Source organism: Panthera uncia, chromosome D2 (assembly GCF_023721935.1).
Source record: "Panthera uncia isolate 11264 chromosome D2, Puncia_PCG_1.0, whole genome shotgun sequence".
NCBI classification, from domain to species: domain Eukaryota; kingdom Metazoa; phylum Chordata; class Mammalia; order Carnivora; family Felidae; genus Panthera; species Panthera uncia.
In genome coordinates this window covers 26,227,548-26,243,821 of record NC_064818.1, presented here as the reverse complement: position 1 = coordinate 26,243,821, position 16,274 = coordinate 26,227,548, and the positions used below count along the sequence as shown (strand labels likewise).

Sequence of the window (16,274 nt, the reverse complement as noted above, 5' to 3'; positions counted from 1 at the left end):
TTAGCCAGGTTCACTCATTTTCATGCTTTGAAATAGGTGTTCTATTGTAAGCTTTTGGCAACACTATTAGTGCTGCCATGAACATTCTTTGTACATACCTTCATATGTGTGCTAACACCTATGAATACATTTCCAATGGGTTTATACATGTAGGAGTGTCCTGAGCCATTAGGTATGATGGATTCAGTTTTAGAAGACATTGCCATTTTCTAAAGTTCCGTATCAATTTTATATGCACCAGAATTGCACAAGAGTTGCTTTTTAAGTCATTCCACATTTTGGCCAACACTTGATCGTGATTAGTCATTTTCATTTTAGCCATTCTAGTTGATGTTAGAGGTATTACATTTTAATAGGCATTTCCTTGATGGATGTGGATTTTGAGAAGTTTTTCAAAGTTTATTGACCATTTGAATTACCTATTTTGGGAAGTACTTATAAGAGTCTTACCTATTTTTTTAAAAATGAATAGTCTGATTTTTTTATTGACTTACAAGATTATTATACATTCTAGATGCTTTTCATTGGTCAGATAAATGTATTATTATGGATATCTTCTTTCCCTTCAGTAGCTTGCTTTTCACTTGATGGCTTATTTGAGAGAAATCATTTTTTATTTTAATAAAATCCAATATATGAATTGGACTTTTGCTTTATGGTTAGTGACTTTTTGTCTTGTTTAAGAAATAATTGTCAAACATCAAGGTCATGATACTGCATACAAACTTTATTGTTCTTCCTCTTATATTTAGATGTACAATTTACCTGGAATTGACCTTTGACTACGTTATGATATAAAGGTCAAGACACATTTTCCCCCATGTGGTTATCATATAGCTCTGTTAACAATTGTTAAATCAACCATCTTTCCCCACTTCAATTCAAGGTCAACTTTGTCATACATCAAGTGACTGTATAAATGTCAATCTGTTTCTGGACCATCTTGAGAACTGACATCTTTATAATACTGAATCTTGTAATAAATAAACATGATACATTGTATTCATTGTCTATTGCTGCATAACATATTATCACAAGTTTAACGGTTTAAAATGAAACAAATTTATTATCTTGCTGTTTCCATGGGTTGGTAGTCTGGATGCAAATTAGCGAGACTATTCACAGTCTTACTAGGCTGAAATCAAGGTGTTAGCCAGGACTGATATCTCATCTGAACCTTGGAGAAGTCATCACTGTTGTTAGGATTTAACTCTAAAACCAGTGTATGTCTTTTGATCTCCCTGGATCCCTGTCCTCTGTTTAGTTGGCGAAACGGTATTTTCTATTTCTGTGGTAAAAAGAGTTTTTCCTTAGAAGCAGTAGTGTAGTATTAAGATAATTTATTCAGTAGTGCTAATTTGGCCTTTTGAAATCTGGGAGTAAGGAGGAGTTGAGAGAGAATGGGGGCTTTGTCAGATAATTGTGAGACTCTTAACTTTCTCATTGTTGGAATTCTTACAAATAGAGCTAAATCATACACATATTTGTGGATAATTGGATAATAATTGCTAGTTTATTTATTTTAGTTTTGCAGTGAGCTTCTCTAGAAGAAGGGGAGGATAAGATAAAGTATCTTCATCAATTTAAAATACACACCCATTCTAGACATTTCATTTGTTTGCCCTTTACTCTGAAACGAGTGGTCACTAAAACCACTAATTATATTGTATGGATACACCATGGTATAAAATGATGAAAACCAGCATTAAAATTGGGAGTCAAGAAGCCAAGCTTCTGTTGTGTCAGGTTACATTCTTAAACCTTCATATTCTGTGGGGAAGCCCTCACCCTCTAAAATGTTTCGGAGGGATGACTTCAGCAGAAATGAAGTACTTGATGATCCAGTAAATCTTGTGAGTTTTATCCATTATGAAATTATTACATATGGAAAGACTTATTGAAAATGAAGTTTGATTCAGAAAATAAAACCACATGTAAGAACTAAATTTATACTGCTTGTAAAAAACTGTTAGGACTATAAATTTCAGTGTATAATTGCTGAATTTAATTGCTACCATAATATGGTTAGCTTATATATTAGGAGAGCAATGTCCTCTCTTCTGGAGTTAGAAATTTTAGGACTTTAATGAAAACATATCAGTTAACTTTAGATAAAGTCCTTTATGGCGTCCTTTTCTTAATTATGTTAAAACATAACCAAGCACGTAAGAATTACCGTCAGTGTCAGACTCTCCTCCCTACCCACCTTGTGAGAAGAAAAATTGAAAAAGAAATTCCTAACTTAAAAGCAAATATTTTAGGATAAAATTATTGCAACCCACATTATTATCATGGGAAGGAGAAAAATATTATATGACATTTCCAGGTACCGAGTCTTAAGGAGAAAGTATTTTGTACTAATTAACACTACCTGGAAAAGCATGGACTGTGAATTATGGCAGGCATGAGTTTGAATCTTCACTGGATAAATCTTTATGGAACTGAACGTTCCTACTAAATATTAATGTGATAACCTTGGGTATTATATCTGGCCAATAATCAACAGGGTGGGTAATTTATAGTTATAAGCCTCAGTTTCTTCACCTGTAAACTAGATTAAATGAAGATTTATGATCGCTTTTTGCCAATCCTAAACCGCCCCCCCCCCAAATCCTCTGAAAAACAGGACCTACTCTCATAAATCATTTGGTGGCAAAACTTGTATGAAGTGTTATAGGGGTAGTGAGAGTCTTTTTAAAATCTTATCTAGTATGAGTTGTTATAACTTTGATTGTTGAACTATTAATGCAATGGAGAGAGAACAACGTGCATTAGTTTTCTCCAATCCAAAAGAATATGAATTCTATGATATATTTTGATCCACAGAGTTTCTATAAAATAATATGGACACATATATTTACTTTTCATAAATAACACAGTACCTACTATACAAAAAATGCTAACTTCCTTTCTGCTACTTGGTATTATTCTTTAGATATTTAGATATTTATTCCTTACTTGTTTTATCTGGCTCATATTGATTTTGCCTAAACTTCAGAAACATTACAAACAAAAAACTGAGCCAAAGATACATTTCAGGGATGTTCTAAAGGTCAGCTTCAGAATTACAGACATTTTTATGAAGGATTTTTTTTTGTACCTCAAGAGCTGAGAGCAGCTCAGCCCAAATCTCTAATTATCTACATTTCAAATACATCAAATCAAGTAAATAAAATAAGGTTAAAACAGTTATTAGCAAGTACTTTAAAAAACAAAGACACTTGATCAGATGAACTTGGTCTAGAAAAGAATACCCATATAGAAATGAATTAATTTTATTTTGAAATATTTGCTGCTATCTGAACACCTATAATATTTCAGGGCATTCATTTGTTTCCATGCCCTTCTGCTAGACTGTAGGACCTTTGACAGTAGGATCCATTTCTTTCTTTCTCCCTCCCTCCCTCCCTTCCTTCCTTTCATCCTCCCTTCCTTCCTTCCTTCCTTCCTTCTTTCTTTCCATCCTTCCTTCCATCCTTCCTTCCTTCCTTCCTTCCATTCTTCCTTCCTTTCTTCCTTCTATTGTTCCTTCCTTCCTTCCTGCTTTCCATTCTTCCTTCCTTCCTTCATTCCTTTTTTCCTCCCTTCGTTCCATTCTTCCTTCCTTCCTTCTTTCCATTCTTCCTTCCTTCATTCCTTTTTTCCTCCCTTCATTCCATTCTTCCTTCCTTCCTTCTTTCCATTCTTCCTTCCTTCATTCCTTTTTCCTCCCTTCCTTCCATTCTTCCTTCTTTCCATCCATCCATCCTTCCATTCTTCCTTCCTTCCATCCATCCATCGTTCCATTCTTCCTTCCTTCCTTCCATCCATTGTTCCATCGTTCCATTCTTCCTTCCTTCCTTCCTTCCTTCCTTCCTTCCTTCCATCCTTCCTTCCTTCTATCCTTCCTTCCTTCTATCCTTCCTTCCTTTTTTCCTCCCTTCCTTCTATTCTTCCTTCCTTCCTTCCATCCATCCTTGCATTCTTCCTTCCTTCCTTCCTCCCTCCCTTCCTTCCTCCCTCCCTTCCTTCCTTCCATCCTTCCTTCTTTTTTCCTTTCCTTCCTTCCTTCCTTCCTTCCTTCCTTCCTTCCTTTAAATCCAACTTCTTTAATACATAGTAAGCACTCAGTAATTTTTAAATAAATAAATAAATAAACATAAATGAAAAAAGGCAAAAAAAATAAGAGAACCACTTTAGATTCATGGTTAAATGACAGTGTTTGAATTAAAATCCAGATATATAAGTAGCAATGCAGAGAATGAGTAGATATTTTCAATGAACAAGGTCCTTTCTAAATTTATCAGGCACAGAGTAGTTATGACTCCTGATTATATACTGTTCAGATGTGGGGGTCATCTTCATAAAATTACTAAGAAGCATGAATAAAAAGAAAAAAAGTCATATAGAAATAGAAATCAAAGAAGAAAAGAGGAATCAGGCCAAAAGAAAAAGATTAAATTGAATTGATGGGTACCATGAAATAGGTGGAAAATGCTAGTTTCTAGCAAAACTTTCAAGACTGAAGAAAACAGCTCAAATCAATATATTTTATGTCATTAAAGTGAACCAATTTTAATTAAAATAATAAAGGTCCAATGACCCATTGATTGGACAATAACCTAGGTCATAAAAAATGCAAGGCTTTCTTCTGTAATTTGTACTCAACCCAGAAGCCTCTGGTCTTCTGTCTCTCTTAAAGCAAATCCCAAAATGCAAAACAATTGCTTTCAAGCACTATGATTGTAAATAAAATGTCTTTGTAAAATTGTGCTTGGCTGACAAAACTGAAGCACATACATGTCATACACTCTGAGTCTAAAGTTCTCTTGTCCAGCAAGAGAGCAGAGTCAGTATTAAAATGCAAGAGATGACTAATGTCTGGGAGAAGACAAGAGCCTCAAATAAGGGTCCCTGCTCCGTATTTATTAAGATCAGAAGGCTTACAAACGTGATGGGTGTGCACAAAGAGAAAATGAATCTGTGAACATTAACTCATGGGCATGAGGGAAAGGAGGTTTTGAAGATTGACGGTGTTGGGGGTTTGGGTCAATGTAAACCAAAAATCTGGCACCAGGCAAATGTTATGTTACTAGCTGACAAGAGGCGCCTTGTCTGTTTATCTTAGCCAGCGTAGGGGATAAGACAGATAGAGCCTGCAACTGCAAGGTCAACAAGGCACCTTTCTTTTGTTAATTAGCTCTGCTCTGGGCGACTTCCTCCTGCAGTGGTCTATAGCCCTATTTACCTGTTTACCTAATTTGGTCCTTCCTTCTTGTGAAAGAAGCTTTCTGCTATAGTACTAAGTTGGAGGGCATTATCACCCTGAATACCTATCCTGGCTTACCTCATATACCTTTGTATAGGGGCTTTTGCCCCCTTTCTCTATCTTGGGGACCTTTGTCCCCCTTCTCTATCCTTATTTGCCTAATCTTGTTTACCCAAACTTGGGTGTGAGCATCCTATGGCTTTGTAATTCTTTATGCCTTGCTAACCCATTGGTGCAAGCTCAGGGAATTCCTAAGCTTACTCCCCATACATACCCATGCTAAACAGTATGTCTTAAGATTCCCCCCACCCTCTGCCCCACTGGCTTGTTACATGCCTTGTTATTACATTCAAAATGTCTCCTTTGAATTTGGGATTTACAAATGTATCTGACCTATCATTCATTCATCCGACTGTATTGTTAAAAATGTAATGGAATTATGTTCATTGTTTTCCTGAAAACTATTAATTAATAAGTACTATTTGGTTAGATGAGTGACACAGTGAAATTTAATAATAGCAGCATTGAATCTAGAGTGACATAAGTCAGCTAAGACTTTATGGAGATCAGTGGGAAGCTCATTAGTTGTTAAGATCTCAGAGCAGTTATCATGTTCTTTGGACTTAAAGATTAACAAACTTATTTTTTTTCAGGGCATCCAGAATTGATCAGGATTATAGTAGCTAGCTTTTCCTAACACGGCCACAAAACACTTAAATTGAAAACAGTTAAATTGAATGTTCATTTAATATCAGCTAGCTAGTTTACTGGGCCTCCTCTGTGAAAATTTGTGTACTAAGTCAGGTTATAGTTAAAAAATGGCTTGGTGAATGTTCAATCAGAGCCAGAGTTGGTTGGATGATCTGGTGTCATCAATTCTATGTTACCCTTAATAGGGAGAAACATTGGCCAAGGGAATTCACATTACCTGGCCAGGATATATGTTCTTACAAACAGCAGAGGAAACACATTAACAGCCCCTTTTGTCTTATATTTTCTTCAAAGAGGGTAAGCTTCACTGTTTTAAAGTTATATTCTCCAAACTATAATCACAATCTAGTTCCACCTTTCTAAGATAACATCATGGACATCTTAGCTGTGTTTAAAATGTGGAACAATTTTATAGAAAATTTTCCAACTGCTTTTTGCATCTGGTAAATCTCATCCATGTTTCTATATTCATGGATATCTTTATGCTTAAGTTGTATTCGCAACTACATATTGTAGTTGTCTATTGCTGCATAACAATTGATCTTAGTGCCTTAGAAGTACATTTATTATCTCAGAGTTTCTGTGATTTAGGAATCCTGCAATGACTTATCTGGATAGTTTTGGTTTAGGTTTTCTCATTGGGTCTCAGTCAATGTGTTGGCCACAGTTAAGAGTATATGAAGACTTGACTGGGACTCAGGAATATGGTTCTAAGATTATTCATGTTGCTGTTGACAGGAGGATAACTCCTTCCCCATGTGGACTACTCACAACATGTCTTTTCCCACAGCAAGTGATGAGAAAGAGAGGCAGAGAAGGAAAGAAAAGCCACTGTTCTGTATAACGTAATATCAGGGTTACCATACTATTAATTTTGGCCATATCACATTGGTCACATAGACCAATCCTGATACAACATGGGAGGGAACATTGAAAGAGTGTGAATACCAAAATTTGAGGATCATTGGAGGCCATCGTGTAGGCTGATTTCCAGTTTGCCCTATGATCCCCAGTGATTCATACGCCTGGAACATTCAAAGAATAATCACCCTTTCCCAAAGCCCCACAAGCCCATCTTATTACAGCATCAGCACATAATCTAGAATCTCATTGTATGAATCAGGTCCAGGTATGGATAAGTTTCCTTGGGTATAGTTCTATAGGTACAGTCTCTCCAGGACTGTTCATCTTCATTTGTAGGCTTGTAAACTAAAGAAGTAAGTTATCTGTGTTCACATACTCAACATACAAAGGTGAGGCAGGCATAGGATAATCATCATAGATATTTCTTCGTTTTTTTTTTGTTGTTGTTTATTTATTTTTGAGAGAGAGAGAGAGAGAGAGAGAGAGAGAGAAAGTGCAAGTGGGGTAGGGGCAGAGAGAGAGGGAGACACAGAATCTGAAGCAGGCTCCAGGCTCTGAGCTGTCAGCACAGAGCCTGATGTGGGGCTTGAACTCAAAAACTGCAAGATCATGACCTGAGCCAAAGTTGGATGCTTAACTGACTGAGCCACCCAGATGCCTCTCACCATAGATATTTCTAATATGAAAGGGGAAAAATAGAAGATACACAGGAGTATTTGGTACCTAGAAGTTTTTAAATCCAGCCAGAAAACATTGGAAATTTATTGATTAGGACTCTGTCCTATTCCTGCCAAGGAGTGTTTCCTACATTGACCATGTCTCCATTTTGGTTCTACCTTGAGTTATACTTTATCCTCATGAAAGATAGAGCATATTTACAGATACGTAGTCTTCTGAGCAGTCTGATTTCTCCTTGAAGGTCTCTTTTTATTTCCATTGTATTTGTTCCTTACATTCTAAGCTGACAGTGTTTCTGCCACTATCATTTTTTTCAAAGGAAATTACAGTTATCCTATTCACCTCCTGAGGGATACGTCGTTAGACAAAGCCACTCCCAAAAGTACCTTGGAGAAAAGCCTTTCTTTATGTTGGTATTCTGCTGAAACAATGAAGTCTCCCCAGCTACCCACACCCCATCCTTCTAAAATCACTGTTGTTTGGTTGAGAGACACACTTTTAGAAAGAACCTCTCTTCAGAGGCATAACCTTTGATCATTCTGAGATCTCAAAGGCATGCTTTCCCTTCAGCTTTATATAGGCTTTCCTCAGGGTTTCTTGAATATGATCTTTTCTTGGAATTCGTTTCTTAATATCACCATTGTTTACTTCTAACAGAGGTGGGAATCTTAAAATTAAGACTTGCTTAGATTATAAGATTTTATCTAACATCCCTATCCCACCCTTTTCAGTGTACCATTTCCTTATTGCACTTTTGTCTAAAGAGTAAGAAGAAACTAGGAGACACTTTCAACATAGTAGTTGGAAATCTCCACAACTAGCTCAACCAGTTTATTGCTATAAATATATATGTTTTTTTACCTTCCACATTTCTGCGGGTAACTGGATATGCTTTCTGTCACTACTTAATGAGGAATCTTTCTGCCAATTTTTAGTAAGATTTTTTCCATACTTCTTTTAAGTCTTCTCTTCCAGCTTTTACACAAGTCAGTTCTAAAAACAGTGTGTTTAAGGCACTTTAAGACCTCCCCAGAACTTTTCTCAAAATCCCTGCAGTTTATTTAGCTCCATTCATTACCTAGTTTCAAAACCAATCTCATATTTTAAGTTTTTATCATTATAGGTAGGATTAGACTTCTTATATCAATATTTATTTGCTATTTATGGTGGCATAATGAAGCACACAAAACTTTGCTTTTTAGAACAATATTTATTATCTCACTGTGTGTGTGCACGCGTGCATGCGTGTGTGTGTGTGTGTGTGTGTGTGTGTGTATTAGGAATCTTGGAGTGTCTTAGCTGGTTGAGTTTGGTTAAGTGTCTCATAAGGTTGCAGTCAAGGTATTGGGCAGCATTACAGTTCTGAAAGACGTAACTGGGGCTGAAGAGTTCATTTCTAAGCTCTCCTATGTGGTTTCGGCAGGAGACTTCAGTTCCTCACCACTGGGCTTCTCTCATAGAGCTTATCACAACATGGCTTCCTCTAGAACAAATGATGAAAGAGAGACAGAGAGGAGAGAGAGACAGGGAGAAAGAGAGAGAGACAGAGAGAGAGAGAGGGAAAGAGGAAAGGTAAAGAGAAAAACCAAATCTTGGAGGTATATACCATCACTTCTGTCATAATCTATCAGCCACACATTCCAATCTTAGTAAAACATGGAGGGAGGTTACACAAGGTTGTGGATTCCAGGAGGAGGCAGGGGTTATTGGGGACCATATCAGAAGCTGGCTACCACAGATAGTATGGATGTGGTTTGTTCAAACTTAGGAAGCACTAAAATAGAGTAGTTAAAACAAGGCTCCCTATTCTGGAAAAAAAATTGGCAATTTCTTAAAAAGAAAAGCTAAATATACACTTACCTTATGATCCAGCAATTACATTCTGGGAGTTTATTTCAGAGAAATGAAAATTTAAGTCTACACAAAAATATATACATAATTGTTCATAGCAGCTTTTTATAATAGTCAAAAAATGGAAACAATCAAAATATTCATATGAAGAGTTAACACAAACTGTGGTGTACTCATACCATGGGACACTACTTGGCAATAAAAAGAAACAGACTATTGATATGTGCAACAACTTGAATGAAACTCAGGGCATTATACTGAGTGGAAAAGAATGTCATTCTCAAAAGGTTACATACTGTATGATTCCACTTATACAGATTTCTTGAAATAAAAATATAGAATGGAGAACAGATTAATGGTTGTCAGGATTTAAAGAGAGTTAATGGGGAAGGATATGTGTGACTATAAAAGGATAGTCTGAGGGAGATCTCTGTGGTATGGAATAGTTCTATATCTTCTTGGTTGTGGTGGTGGTTACATGAATCTACACACGCAATAAGATTACATGAAAGTATATACACACTTTACACCGATGGCAATTGCATAGTACTGATACTATACTGTAGTTGTGTACAATGTAACCATTGAGGGGTAAAGAGTGCATGGGATCCCTCTGTGCAATCTTGCAACTTTCTGTAAATATATAATTATTTCAAAATAAACGTTTAAAAAAATAATACATGGCCCTTCAAATCAGACAGTGTTCAAATCCAAGCTCTGTTAGCTACCAACTGTGGATAGATTACTTAACTATTTTTTATTAGTTTACAAAATTCTGTGGGCTCCTGGGTGGCTCAGTCAGTTGGGCATCTGACTTCGGCTCAGGTCATGATCTCACAGCTCGTGAGTTCAAGCCCCACGTCAGGCTCTGTGCTGACAGTTCAAAGCCCGGAGCCTGCTTCGGATTCTGTGTCTCCCTCTCTCTCTGTCCCTAACCCACTCCCATTCTGTCTCTGTCTCTCTCAAAAATAACTCAACATTTAAAAAAAAGATTACAAAAAATTCTGGTTAATTGGTTGGGATAATTTGTGGTGACAAAAATTTTAAGGTGAGGCTAGAAAGAAAACACCTGAAAGTAAAAGCACATGAGTCTTAAGATTTTACCTGTCTTTGCTTCATAATTTTCAAATCTGGTCACAAAAGGGGTGAGGAGATAGATAGTGTGGGAGAAGCAGAGGCAGAGAATGAAGTCCTCCCAGAATTTAATTGTCAATGGGTAACTGACAGCTTGTGTTATTCTTACCAGGGGGTGGCATTCTTGAAACATTGATTCTTCTTGGATATAGCCATGACATAAGCCTTTAATACTTACTTAAACTATTTGTCCCAGATCTTATGTTATTCATCTTTCAGTGGCCTTATTTGATACTGTTAATAACTTCAGTATGTTTTCTCTTAGACCTTAGCATATATTTTCATCTCAAATAATTTATTTTTCTTAGCAACTGATAATCAATTTATTAAAAAGATTGATTTAAGCATCAGCAATGGTAACTTCAACCTTGACTCCTGGCTCAGTACTGATGGAAATAATCTGCTTGCCTATCTCAGAAGGACTGTGCAAATCAATGAGCTTGTGGATCCTCACCTGAAAATGATCCCACGTCTTAGAACCTTCACCACGAGGAATTTTTCTTGTAGTGATTCTCAAGAGTCTTGGTGGGCATCTGAACTGGTCCTTTCTCTTTGAGATTCTTTTCCTTTGTGCCTCTGACCAAGCTGGCATATACTTCCTACCAAGATTTTATGTTTTGGTTGGTTAGAGTAATTCTAATTCAGTGAATCTCTGTTTTCATAGGTGTCCTTACCATATATTTAAAAGCCATGGCTGCAGTGTGGCTCCCTGACCCACCTGTTCCTCTACAGGAATGAACACAGGGAGTCAGTAGCAGAAGTCAGGCATCCAGAACTCTGCTGCAGCTGTGACCATCTCTTCCTCAAAGAGAACTCAAATCATTTATAGCTAATGATAACTCTCTGCCACCATTTTAGGACTGTGTATAAACTGTTGCCATATATTGTTCTATTTATAAATTCTTATTAATGGCATTACTTTCTGCTTCTGCTCCTCTAATATTGATTTACAATCCAACATTTCCATTTCCAGAGCCCCTAGAGATGGAGTCATTGCATGTTTTCAAGTGTGAAAGGATGATGATACCCGTAAGTGGGTACTTTTCTTAAAACATCTGCTCTTAAATAACCATTTGCCTTATTTGCAAAATGGGGATTATAATATCTAGTTTAAAGACTTACTATGGGGATCAAATGAGATAATGTTTCTAAAGGGCATAGCACATTGCTTATGTTGACTCAAACATTGAATAAACAGCAACTCAATATGCCAGCACCTATATCTTCCTCTGCTACTGTTTCCCTTCAGATTTGTTCATGGACATTCTGTTTTCTGTACCATCTCATGATGGTGGCCATCCAGTGTCTTAAGCTGTATCACTTTTACTTTCCGTGGGTTCCTTCTCCCCTGTCAATCTTGCCCATTACTCTGTGCACATCAGATTCCACTGGGTACTGAAGCCAAATTGTAAAGAGATCTTTCTTCCATTTTGTTCTTTTCAAGAATTGCTTTATACTCCACAACAGAAAGTTGCTTTTTTTTTCTAAGATTCACTCATGAGTCACATTTCCATAGGGAATCGAGTTGGGGGCTTCTTCGAGGGAAATCATCACACTATACTGAGAATCTCCTCTACCCTCAGGCAACCAACCTGCATTTTGGGAGAGACGATGCACATCACTTCTATTTCACATAGAATGAGTTCTTTCTTAGGAGGTTGCTCAGTTCCTCCAACAAATAGACTTCTCGTCCAACGAATCAAGGTTAATATGTTCCATTACAAAATCAGAAGGAAGCACTATTCTCTTTCTCTTCTTTCCTCATTTTATGTTCAGAAAATCCACTAATTGGACAATATCTATTCTCTCTCTTTCCTGAAATACCTAAATGATAAATAATACCATAGAAAATGAGAAACTATCCTAGGCAAACAGTTGTATTGCAAGGGACAGTAAGAGACCGCAAACAACCCTTACTTCCTAGAACAACAAAGAATACATTTTCTTGAACTCTCCAGGCAGCACCCCACCCCCATCTCTCTCTCTCTTCATATGTGTATGAATGTGTGTACGTGTATATGTAAACCCAGTAAAAAGAAATGTAATGCAACTACTCCAATTTACTGTCACAAACAACATAACGAAGTACACTTAACTAAGATTTTATGTCTTTATTGTCATGTCAAAAATTAACATGCGATCTTCTACAGTTTATATGCCAGGTAAAGATTGAACCTCCTGCTAGCAGATACTCAAATATTTTGATGAAGGAAAAGCAAGCACAAGTTAAGCAGGTGCGACTGCATGCCTCAGATTTCAAGGGACACCTCTTCTTTTATTTAGCAGGGGAGGGTAATGTTACTCTGAAGGCAGCTAAGGAGGCAGAATAGTTGCTACCTCTGTGTGTTTGGCAGGCTGCCAGCATTCCTGGCAATAGAGTCTGCTAAATCTTTTTTTTTTTTTTAATCATTTTTGCTCATGTAGACTACTGAATACAATGCATAGAAACACAGTCCTTTCAAAATTACACAGCCTCCAATGCTCCTTACAATGTTTTTGGCTGCTATCAAGCAAAACCCCGGTTTCTGCTGACTTCCCATTTTAAATGACTCTTACAATAATTTCTTGAATTCTGCTTTCATGAAGCAGTTCTAAGAGAGAGAAAAAAAAATTCCCCCAAGAAATTTGGGTAAATATGGCTAGGGGCCGAAGCAGAAAATGTGCTTTGCAAAGCTGTAGCCTGCCACTTCTTACATATTAAACATATTATTGTGAATTGGGGACTTAGTCACTTCTTTTCCCTTAAATGTGTCTTACAGCCGTAGGCACTTGGAAATGCTCTGAATTAAAAAGTTTGGGTGTCTTAAGTTAGTTCATGGTCTGTGATGGGTAAGTCCAGAACTGATTTAGGGGCCAAAGTGGGTTAATACTATTGATGTTTGCAAGATGGTTTCAGTATTTCTTCTCATCAGTTTAGCTCATACCCTATTATAAGATAATAATGAAATTATATTTTATATCTATTTTAAGGACTAGTATAATATTATAAAATTTCCCTGGCATATAGACGATATAGCTTATTAACTTATCTTAGCTAGTGTGATAGATGAATAAATTGCTATTTGCTTTTTAAGTTTTTAAATCTGTAATGCTACATCAGATGTACCAAAGAAAATAAAGACATTTGAAATACTATATGGGGAATTACAATAATCGAGGACGTCTTTTCTATATTAATCTGCAAATATGAGGATACCAAACCTTGCAATAAATATCCTTTGAAGTTATAAGTAGAAACCCAGTAAAAGAAAAAAATATTCTTAAAGGAAAACTATTTTAATGAAAATTTTGCAAAGGGACTGTGATACATGATACATTTCTAGGTGTGAATGGAGCAATTTGTACAACCTAGGACAGCTCTTCTCATTCTTGTCTTAATGATATTTTCCTGAAATAAATACATAAGGCTAAACTTAATTTTTTTTTAATATCTATTCATTTTTGAGAGATAGAAACAGTGCAAGCTGAGGAGGGGCAGAGAGAGAGGGAGACACAGAATCTGAAGCAGGCTCCAGGCTCTGAACTGTCAGCACAGAGCCCAACGTGAGGCTCGAGACCAGGAACCGTGAGATCATGACCTGAGCCGAAGTTGGAAGCTTAACCAACTAAGCCACCCAGGCGCCCCGAGCTAAACTTTTATAATTGCGCACGTACTAAATGGAAACCTTCACAGCAGTGCAGCATTGAGAGCTGTAGCCCTCAGTTACTCGGGTTTCACCTTCTCGTTCTTCCCTTTTGGTGGAGAGGAGGTACTTACAGTGTGTCCTAAAGGATCCCTTCACAGATGCTGCCCATGTCTGCTGTCCCCTTCTCTGGAGCCCTTTAGAACTTTGGTGTGGTGACGGTAGAAGTGTAACATTATTCATTTTTACTATTTCACTTTTTATATTCTCCATGAGGTCTAACTCCTCCTTTGGAACTCGACATCCGCTGTATCTTTATGCCTTGGCCAAAACTTTAATTTTTTTAATTCCTCAAACTGCCGTCTTTTTCTGTGTCGATAGTGTTACTGTTGCTGCTGTGCTACTGCTTGGAAGCATTCTGGGAAGGGAGCCAGCTCCAAATTTACATTGGTTATAAATCAGGCAATTCATTAATAGTATAGCATGACCGAAGTTCCCGAACCGTTGCTTCCCTGAGAGTTACCACTTAGTCCTGTAGATGCCCCCAGAGAGCTCTCTGTTTATGGGAAGTGTTCTTTCTACTATGTAAAATCTGAGAATATTTCAGTGTGGGCAACCCACCCAAGAACGTGACTTCCTATATTTACAAAGTAGCTTGGGTCCTAGAGAGATGTTATAATTTTGTCATTTTCAAGGAGATCATATTTTCAACATTTGGTGTCAATAAACTTGTGTGAATTTTTTTGTGAACCTTATGCGGTTATGTTGGGTTTTTTGTTGTTGTTGTTCTAGACCCCATCTGCTTAGCATAGTTTTATGTTGTGCAGAATACATTGATATCTCACCTGATTTATAAAAACCCATATTATGTTAATTTATTGAGTGTGGTTTTAAATAACACATAATGTAAATATAAATCTCTGCAAAAATAACAATGTACCCATTTATACATTTCTTTAAGCTAAAGGTATAATTACTGGCTACCTGAAAATAACATTAACATCATTGTAGGCATGAATTGGGAGAAATATTCATATCCATTCAGCGGATTTGCTCCGGAATTTTGAAATAGACCTTCCTCTAAAGAATTTCTTTTTTGTTGTTAAGTCTAACAGATCATGTAATAATTGGAGGTTTTTTTTCTTATCAGGATCAAAAATTATGCTCTTTTATTGTTAATGCAAGACTCTTTGACCTAATTGAAGTTTGGTTATTTAAGTAAGCTGAGATTCTGAATCTGATCTTTTATTACCTTGTTTGCTTTACTAAGTTATAGAAAGTTACTAAAGGATATGATTATTTTTTCCCTCATAACAGCTGTATATTGAGATCATACTTCCCAGCATACCTAAACTTTTCCTACCCATATATGGCACACTTGTTTTCAGTGCCTAAAGTTCCTTTCCCAAATTTATTTTTATTTTATTCTATCTGGTTTGTACAATGCCATTACTTTAAAAGGCCGATTAGAATCAATATAAAACACCTTGGATATTATATGCTAGATGAATTTTCTTACAAATATATATCAAGTAATATTTTTGACTGTGTTTTTAAGATGTGAGAGCCAGGAAAGAACATCAAGTTAGAGAAAAGCATTGTAGCGGCTACATATTTCTGTTTTACTTCTGTCTCTCTGTTTTCTCTGTCTTACTTTCATATAAAAGTTGCTTAGAGAATAGACTGAAATATTTACTAAATCAAATAGAAACTGCATAGATATCTGCCACGACATACACATATTCTAATCAAGTATGAGAAACCCATGCTAAGGTTTTCCTGAATCCACATGATTTACTCCCCTAGAGCTCCAATTTGTAAGCAGAACCTAACTTATTGCCACAAAATAAAGAAATATGGAAAAAGGACTTATCCCTGCCTCTTGTTTTCTTCATGCCTTTTAAAACATATTGCTTTCTAAGATACCTAAAACCTCTGATTGCTTCTTTCGTTGTACCTTGGCTTCCACCACTTCTCCACACTGACCTATTTTACTGTTTCTCAAACACCCCAAGTGTGATTCCACCTCAGGGCTTTGGAAGCACCTGTTTTCTTTGCATGGAACATGTTTCCCCCAGATGTATTGTATGGGTGCACCTGTCCCTCCCCCCCGCACCTCTTTTCCAGATGTACCTTATCAGTGACATGTACCTGATTCTCCCTGT

At 36.7% G+C, this 16,274-nt stretch overlaps 1 protein-coding gene and 1 pseudogene across 2 annotated transcripts in view; one reads left to right on the top strand and one right to left on the bottom strand.

Annotated features, from left to right (window-relative positions):
• Positions 1–16,274, top strand: part of CTNNA3 (catenin alpha 3) — a 1,717,381-nt gene that overhangs the window by 1,408,662 nt on the left and 292,445 nt on the right. The gene's annotated exons all lie outside the window — the stretch shown is intronic.
• Positions 9,357–11,178, bottom strand: LOC125933263 (40S ribosomal protein S20-like; annotated as a pseudogene).